Source organism: Sphaeramia orbicularis, chromosome 6 (genome assembly GCF_902148855.1).
Source record: "Sphaeramia orbicularis chromosome 6, fSphaOr1.1, whole genome shotgun sequence".
In the NCBI taxonomy this organism is placed as follows: Eukaryota; Metazoa; Chordata; class Actinopteri; order Kurtiformes; family Apogonidae; genus Sphaeramia; species Sphaeramia orbicularis.
This window is the reverse complement of record NC_043962.1, coordinates 56,300,719-56,310,556: the sequence shown is the minus strand read 5'-3', so window position 1 is coordinate 56,310,556 and position 9,838 is coordinate 56,300,719. Positions and strand designations below refer to the sequence as shown.

The following is a 9,838-nucleotide window of genomic DNA, read 5'->3' as shown; positions in this document are numbered from 1 at the left end:
AATAATATCTGAATTTTATTTTGTTTAGTTATTAATTTATATTCTTGTACATGATGTTGTTTAATCTCACTCCTTCATTTTTACATTGATTTGACAGCATCATTTTATCCCTGCCCTCTTTACTCCGATTCACTTCATTTATTTGAAGTGTCCTGTTTTTGCATTTGCTGTCCATATCTCTTTTATTGTGTTGCTTCTGTTTTAATGTCTTTACTTGCATCTTGTATCCTGCTGTTGTGCCCCTGCTTTGTCTGTCAACGCACTTTGGAAACTTCGTTTGTAAAGGTGCAATATAAATAAAGCCAGTATTATTATTATTATTATTATTATTATTATTATTATGTTTGTTGTTGTCTGTGTGATTTAGTTGACTGTGACTGAATATACTTTATTGAAAAATCGAGTCCTTATGTCAATATACATCTAGAAAATTGTCATGAATGTATCATTTGGAATTTGAAGTGACAGTAACATATGCTACATAATGACCATTATAACAATGAACATGGTTAATATCTAACAAACAACACTACATTACACTATAAACAACATATAACTGGTTCTATACACAAATTTAATTCTTTTCACACCTCTATATAATTACAACAAGAATTCAAGACGATGACATGTTTGCCATTAGAATAGAGGTGAAAACACTGGCTCCGAGATGATCACGACTTTTATTATCCATTGTCCTGATGACACATTAAAGCAGGGGTCTCAAACATGCGGCCCTGGGGCCAAATGCGGCCTGCCAAAGGTTCCAATCCGACCCCTGGGATGAATTTACAAAGTGCAAAAATTCCACTGATTCATTTCAGTTCAGGTTCCACATACAAACCAATATGATCTCAAGTAGGGATGAAACCATATGAAAATTTCATATCACGGTTGTTGTGGCCAAAATTAGCACGGTTATCATTATTATTGCGGTATTGTTGAAATTCTGCTCAAAATGTTCAAAAAGTACTGATACACATACTGAAATAATTTAACCAAGTTGTATTCTGAAAAAAACAAACAAACAAAAAAAAAACAAACAAAAAACCCCCCGAAACAAAACAAAACAAAAAAAACAAATAAAATAATAGAAACAATGCACTTTCTGTTGCAGAAACATTCAAATATTAACCCTTAGTGGTCTGAGCCTATTTTGCCCGTTTTTCAGTCCTTTTGATTTTGCCTTTATATACTATAAAAACAAATGTTTACTATACCCATGTTTAGGATCTTTTTTTTTCAGCACAACTTCATTTATATCATCTGCCTACTATTTTTTTTTTACTTTAACCTACTATATCAACACAAAAGGCCAAAAAACACAAAAAATATAAAAAATCCGATTTGAAAAATGTATATAATTTATTGTATAAATAACAAAAAGATGCGTAACGAACCTTTTCACAGACTTTAAAAGTGAATATTGGTTCCAAATATTAGGTATATGAAATTACAATTGTAATAAATAAAAACTATACTCAAATATTTGACATAAAAGCAGATCTTTACATCGGCGTTTTCTCCAGAAAAGTGCGGTAATCAAACACGGTTATCATGAGAATTAGAATTTAAACGGTAATACCAACCACTGGCAATTTAACCACGGTTTATCATTATACCGGTAATCGTTACATCCCTAATCTCAAGTAAAATATCCTACAAAAAATAATGACTCCATATTTTCTTCTGGATTTGATGTGAAAAAATATTACATTATGTCTATAAATAATGACAACTTCAAATTTTTCTTTGTTTTAGTACAAAAAAATAACATTAAATTATGAAAATATGTACATTTACAAACTGTCCTGTAACTATAAAATGTGAATAACCTGAAAAGTCTTAAGAAAATTAAACACAATTTTAACAATTTTCTGCCTGTTCCTCAGTGTTTAGTGTCTTTGTAGATCTGATCCAGAATGCACATGGACAAATGAGAAGTTGAGGCAGAATATTTTAATACTGCACTGATTTTTCTTAAGAAATTTCAGTTTTTTCAGGTTATTCATATCTTTTTGTTTGGATAGTTTGTATAAGTAAGTATTTTAATAATTTAATTAGGGTTTTTTTGCACTAAATCACAGACAAATATTTGGAGTTGTCTTATTTCTAGGTTATTCTGTTCTTATTTTACTGGTTGGGTCCACTGCAGATCAAATTCAGCTGAATGTGGAACCTGAAACAACAGGAGTTTGAGAGCCCTGCTTTAAAGACTCTTCTGATCAGATGAATGAAATAATCACACCTGAAACAATAAAAATCATATTTAAAGCAGGCTTCATGAGGCTTTAAACGACGAAAAAGAACAAACCTTTAACCGACACACTGTTTAAATGTTACTGACTTTTTCCTGATGCATGTTTATACGTTACGTTTACTGTGATTTTCAAACTGGTGAATAAACCTCAACACGCGTTTTTTTTTTTTAAACATTTAAACGTTATTTTCTGATTGAGAAATTCTTTGTAAAAATCGCAGTTTGTCACAAACTAAACTGAAACTCACCAGAAGCAGATGAACTGTGGTATGATTCCGCTGTAGTCAAACCTGCCAACAGTCCGCCATAACTGGTGTCACACCAAAATAAATCCTACCGGAACCGGAAACCGTCTGTGGATGAAAGTTCCGGATTGTTTGTTTTTAGTGAATAATAGGACATTTATTGGAAAAACGTACCGCAAATCGTAGTATATATGAAGATTATCCTAACGCTATCATTTCACACGTAGTGATGCCGAACGAGGCTTTGTTGGAGCTTCGACACTTTTTATGAAACCTGGTTCAATGCTCGAGGCTCCAATGACACAGAGCTCCAGGAGGACATCTAGTGGTCATTAAAATGAAGTGCAACCGAGACTTGTGGAAGAGTCCAACTTGTTTCCATTCTGCAGCAGACCTGTTTAATGCACAACACATCCCAGTGGTTCATGGATTGTTTTGGATTTGATTGTACATGCACATTCCTGTTGGACTACACTAGATGATTGTCTGTTTGTAGTGGACACAATAATAATATTACTAGTAATCATGACAATAATTATTGAAAACCATGATCCTAATTTGAAATATCTGTATGTAACCCTAAATAGATCTTCACCTTTTGTGGTATGGAACATTTAAATGTTGCTGCTACATTCATCAGATGTGCTCCACAAAAACAGACTGCTGTCATTTCACATGGGGTTGGTGCAAATACAGATTAGATTATGGATTTGGGCAAAGTATGTTTGAAGGTTCATTGGTAAATGGGTTCATGGGTGTGTGGGTAAAGTGATTGTGCTTGAAAGACAGGGCAGTGACAGTGCTTGTATAACTTTTTTATGAGTTTTTATTTAAAAACAATAGTTTCTCCACAGTTAGAGGATTTAGACGGTTTCTTTTTTTGCACACTATTTCCCCAGCCTTGGAAAAAAACCCGTTCACATCGGACAGATGAGGCTGGGGTGCACAAAAAATGTTTAGCTACTCTGTACAAGTTCGGATATACACTTTTGTGGGTACACCAGTATGTGAGGGGGTCTTGAGTGACTCACATGACAAACCAAACCAATCAGGTGATTTGAAGCACTCAGCTGCTTCATACGTCACTCACGTGTGTCGAACGTCACGAGTCATGTGACCAAACCAGGCCTGGGCACTGTGCTTCAATACACCTGCTTTATGAGCTACGGCGCATGCACCGGAGCTTCGCATGTCTGCAGCCCATCACTATTCACATGTGTTGGGGGGAATTATATGTTTCTTCTTTTTATAATAATCATATCACATTTAATTTTATAAATATTGGTCAAATTTTGGCTCTTCAATAAAGATCTGAAAAAAACTAAATCTACTTTTTGGGACAGTAATGTATGACTGACTGATAAACAAACCCTTAACCTGCTTTAATAAATGTCATTAGAAGTGGCTCATCTCAAAAACATTTTAATTATTTTATAATTTAAAGTTCTTATGGAACTTGATTAATAACCACATTAATGACACTATTTCACCGTATTATTGAGTTGATGTTTTTGTTTGGAATAATCTCCCTAAAGAACAGGGCCTGTATTCCTAAAGATTCTTAGTGCAGAGTTGCTCCTTGGGGCCAAATTCTAAGAAAATTCTTAGAATTATGTTTTCTTAGAATTTCCCCTAAAAATGAAGAGTAGATCCTAGTAAAGATAAAAGCTATTCCTAAAGGATCCTAGCCCTTAAGAGAGCTCCTAAGGTGAGATCTGTGCAGAGCAGGAAGAGGACTTTTAAGGGGAAGAGGAGTTCCCTAAGCAGAGGACCAAATGGAAGAAGCAGGAGGGAGATTCTGCAAACGTTGGATGACAGTTTATTAAGTAAGCACTACAGATTGTACGGTAAAAAAACAAAAAAAAAAACAACGTAAAAATGGTATTATTCAGGCAGCAGGGGTGCCAAAAAAAAACCTGTTAAATTACAGAAAACAACCATCTCATGAAAATACGGTAATTTTCCATAATTAAAATACAGTTTTTTGCCTTAACTTTACATGAGATTTTACACATTTTTTGACTTTTTAATGTTTAATAAAGAATATTTACATGTATTGAAACAATCAAATTACCTATAAATGAATAAATAAATAAATGAATAATTTTCAATGAGACTAAGTTGCATAATCCACTGATAAAAACTGTATTTGGACAGTTTATCAGTGCTTATACATGTTATACATTCACAAAAACACATTTATTTAACATTTTTGTTGTGAAATCTCCTGTAATTACACAAGATATTTGCCAGTTAACAAAGTTGTTTGTTGACTGACAAACTTAAACTTGTTAAACTTAGAGAACAAATACTTCTTTTACGGTTAATTGTCAGTAATTTTATCTCATTTTATTATTTTTTTTTTTTTTTACAGTATTAAACTTTAAATTAACAGTTTAATCTCATGAATAGAAAATAAATGTTTGTGAAATTATGATACATTTGCAAATGTATTTTAACTGTATTTTTCTGTGGAAAAAAAATCTTTTTAAAAATGGAAATTTTATGGTTATTCACAGTTACAGTTTTTTCATGTTATTTTATATTTGACATGTAAAATCACAGTCTGTTTTTGTCATTTCATTGATATTTTCCTGTATCTTAAAAATACAGGAAACATCTGTAAAATAAACAGTAAAAATTCTGTTAAATTACAGATTTTTTTTTACAGTGTGCCAATTAATATGAGCAAATAAATATAACTATCCCTATGTGAATACTATGCCAGTGGGCCTGAGTTTTTTCACACATTTTGTCAGATAATTTTAAAGTATAACTTACTATTCATTTAACAGATATTTTCTTTTATGTGAAATATTATTTACAACTAGAAGCACTTGGAGAGCGCAGACCTCTGCCAAGGCTGATCAGTGGCCTCCCCCGTGGGCCCCCCCACCCCCGATCACCACCAAAATTTAATCATTTCTTCCTTATCCCATTTCCAACAAACCCTGAAAATTTCATCCAAATCTGTCCATAACTTTTTGAGTTATGTTGCACACTAACGGACAGACAAACAAACAAACAAACAAACAAACAAACAAACAAACAAACAAACAAACAAACAAACAAACAAACCCTGGCAAAAACATAACCTCCTTGGCGGAGGTAATTACACAGTCTTCATAAGATTAGATTCTATGATTAAGTTTATTGATTTGAGGGTCAATCCCTTGGCCATTATCACCAAAAGTATATTTTTTTCTAGCTTTTAGGATCAACCATGCCCAGACCACCTCATCACTCTCACAGACAATAACTCCAAACCAACACCACCTCTGACCAATAACTCACCTGTAACCTTCAACATGGTCCTTTTAAACATCCGCTGTCTGTCCAATCAGACTTTTATGGCTAATAATTTGATTTTAGATCACAGGATCGATTGTTTATTCTGAACACAGACGTGGCTGAACATGGACTCACCAGCAGTTCTCACCGAGGCCTCCCCAACAAATTTGAACTTTGTATTTTTAATTAGAAAGGGTATGAAAGGAGGTGGTCCAGCCTCAGTCGCCTCTGATCCACTTTCCACCGAGCACATCTGATTGGATCAGTACCTGACCTTTGAGCACCACACCTTTGTTTGTTTGTTTTTCTACCTCCACCAAGAACGGCTGGAGGTTCTGTTTTCATCAGGGTTTGTCTGTTACCAAGATAACTTAAAAAGTTCTGGACAAATTTGGATGAAGTTTTCAGGAAATGTTGATACTGGCACAAGGAACAAATGATTACATTTTGGTGGTGATGGGGGGGGGGGGGGGGGTACTGATCTGCCATGGTGGAGGTCTGCGCTCTCTGAGTGCTTTTCTAGTTTCTTTATCATTTTCTAGTGTCTTTGAACCATTTCAATGTTCAGAGACAGTCAGTGATGTGGACCAGGAAACGGGATGTGGTCTTCCATCTCTATGGTAACCATCTCTTTGGTATGGCCAAAGGCTAACTCTAGTATGATGTAACCACCCACTTCCTCCTTCTACCACCTTTAAAAGCACACAGTGGGTCCAGATGAGCTGTCAATCAACTGGAGCAGCTCAGAGAAGAGAAGACCGTCTGACTGGACATGGACCACACACCATATGTCCTGCTTTTCCTCTGCATGTCCATTCAAGGTAGGTGGAATGATGGACGGACACAGAGCTGAATATGGACACACATTTGTGTCTTTATTGATCAATTAAAAAGAACAGATTTGGAACTAAAAAAGAGATTTGAGAGCAAAAGACAGTAAGTGGCAACAAAAAAAAGATTTTGTTTATAAATCACTCCTCTTTGCTTGTGAGTTCAAAACTTTTGCTTGACACTTCAAAAGTTTTGCTTGCGAATTTAACTGCACTTCATGGGCGGGGCCTACGCTGATGAATGACAGAAGAGTTTCTGTTGGTGGGTTTGACCTGGCTCCAGCTCTAGCTCCAGCTTCTGCCTTAAACCCACTTCTCTGTTGTGTTTATGTTTATGGGAGGTCAGTTCATAGTCTGTTACTCACTCATTCCGTTCTCTGCTCAGACTGTGAATGTACAGGCTGTAGCCGATGATATTTAGTGTAATCTATTACTTATGAGATACATTTCAATTTGAAAGAGTAACAGACTATGAACTGACCTCCCAGAAACATAAACACAACAGAGAAGTGGGTTTAAGGCAGAAGCTGGAGCTGGAGCTGGAGCCAGGTCACACCCACCAATAGAAACTCTTCTGTCATTCATCAGCATAGGCCCCGCCCATTAAGTGCACTTAAATTTGCAAGAAAAACTTTTTAACTCACAAACAAAGAGGAGTGATTTATAAACAAAGTGATCTTTACCTCCACCAAGGAGGTCATGTTTTTGCCAGGGTTTGTTTGTCTGTCTGTTTGTCTGTCCGTTAGTGTGCAACATAACTCAAAAAGTTATGGACAGATTTGGATGAAATTTTCAGGGTTTGTTGGAAATGGGATAAGGAAGAAATGATGAAGTTTTGGGGGTGATCGGGGGTGGGGGGGCCCACGGGGGGGCCCACTGATCAGCCTTGGCGGAGGTCTGCGCTCTCCGAGTGCTTCTAGTTTTTTATTGCCACTTACTGTCTTTTGCTCTCAAATCTCTGTTTTAGTGTCAAATCTATTCTTTTAAATTCATGAATAAAGACACAAATGTCTGTCCACAGCTGAAAGGGTTAACTGCTGTTTGACAGGTTCATCTCCATGGTTACAGACACGTCATGTGTGCATTTGATCTAAATCCTTGCGTGTGCTGATGGTCATGTGACTCATGATGCTAAATGAGTGTGAAGCTCAGATCAGTGTGAATCCAGTCAAATATTGTTGGTTTGATGAATCCTGTGTGTTCCAGCAGTGACAGTGTCAGAGCTGAGTTAGAAGGAGGAGCTGCTGACCGGCTCCATTACTGACTTGTGTCAGAGATACCATGTGATAAACCAGTTCTGTCTTTAACTGGTCTGTGTTGGATTTATGGATCAGGATCAAACACATCCATGTTGTGTTTCCTCTCAACACACACCAGTACATGAAGAGTCTGAAGCACCTTTACTGATCCACTTCCTGTTTGTCACAGCAGCTGCTGATTCCAGCTCTGTGATTGGTTCCACAGTCTGTCCATCAGCTGCTGTTCCACAATCCACTGACAGAACCTGTTCAACTCAACATGTGGGTTCAGATGATCCAAGTACGTCTGTTCAGGTGAAGAAGAGAGGCACAGGAAGGGATTACCCAGCATGCCTAGTGCCTACAGTCCAGTTCTGTGGGGTCAATGCTCTGAGCTGGGGTGGGTCCAGTTGGTTCAGGTCTAGGTTGGTCCAGCTGGTTCAGGTCTAGGTTGGTCCAGTTGGTTCAGGTCTAGGTTGGTCCAGCTGGTTCAGGTCTAGGTTGGTCCAGTTGGTTCAGGTCTAGGTTGGTCCAGCTGGTTCAGGTCTAGGTTGGTCCAGCTGGTTCAGGTCTAGGTTGGTCCAGTTGGTTCAGGTCTAGGTTGGTCCAGTTGGTTCAGGTCCAGGTTGGTCCTGCTGGTTCAGGTCTAGGCTGGTCCAGCTGGTTCAGGTCCAGGTTGGTCCAGTTGGTTCAGGTCTAGGTTCAACATTATGTGTCACAGAATGAGTTCAGCTGAACCTGAATAAACTGAAGGACCAGGGGCCTCATGTTCAGACTTGTGTGGGTTTCATATGTAAACCTGGAGTACGCTTAAATCCAGAAAAGTCTGTAAGCACAAAAAAATCCAGATGAATAAAACGGAGCGTACGCCTAAATCCAAGTACATTTCCTTTATTCATCCCAATCAGCTGGAATTGACCGCATTTGTTGGAGTACCTGACTCCTCCCTCTCCACGCCCACATTTAAATATGCAAATGAGTATGAATGGGGTCTGCAGGTGGGATTCCCCTTTGCATGATCAGATGATGATGTTAAGGTGGACGTGAAGCAGAGGATGAAACAGGTGGAATAAGAAAAGAGACGAACTCAGCCCGTTTGAGCAGAGAGTCGACAATGTTGTGGGTGACACTGGTCTGACAGGGCTGACTGGGATCAGCCCCAAGGTAAATATAGATTTAGTATTAGTGTAACTCAAATATTAGTTCATTCTGTGGGTCATCCAACAGTCTGATCACAGCTGAACTAGATAAAGGTTCATGCATAATCATGTCAGGAAATCAAAGAGGAAATCAAAGACTCTGACTCATGTTTGATCATTCAAATTATTATTTTCCAACAATGAGACAGCAGACGGTCAGACCCAGGATCATCCTTCTGTCACAGAGGCTTCTGTTGCATTAGCTGCTCCTCCGGTCCACCAACAGCTGCTGCTGATGCCCCTCCAACAGGTGTCCTGAGCAGTTCAACTCGACAGAACACCAGCATGGGTCTGTGCTGACCCGGGTCACCAGAGGACATCATGAGGACAATCGAAGGAGTCAGTGAGCGACTGGACCGACTAATAAATGTTCCCACAGACGTGAACACTACATTAAATACATTTATCAACCAGTGAATCCTGTGTCCTTGTCTCTTTATATGGTTGTTGTTGAATGTCCTCCCAGGTAGGATTGGCATTGATGGGTCCAGGGTTGGTCTGGGTGGTTCTGGTTCTGGTTGGTTCTGGTTCTGGTGGTGGATGTGCTGCTCTGGCAGGAGGATGATGTGCTGGTGTGTTCACTGTTCTTCTGTGTATCTCTGATGTGCACATCTCTCTGTGGAATGACCTTTTTCACATTATAAACAGTTTCCCAGTGTCTCCTCTAAGTGTCGCCAAAGGTTCAAAAGCACTTGAAACATGTGTATGCCAGCTATGGAGTTGGTGTGGAGCACCGCACATTTCCACAGTCATGTCACTCTTTATACATCTGAACGTG

General features: G+C 38.0%; 1 protein-coding gene across 2 annotated transcripts in view; it reads right to left on the bottom strand.

The window, feature by feature from the left end:
- The window catches only part of alkbh3 (alkB homolog 3, alpha-ketoglutarate dependent dioxygenase), a 60,446-nt gene extending 57,874 nt beyond the window's left edge, over positions 1 to 2,572 (bottom strand). For both annotated transcript variants that reach the window (XM_030136413.1, XM_030136414.1), the window contains exon 1: positions 2,506 to 2,572. The gene's annotated coding sequence lies outside the window, so the exon portion shown is untranslated. The remainder of the gene's footprint in view (positions 1 to 2,505) is intronic.
- Positions 2,573 to 9,838: the final 7,266 nt, after the last annotated feature.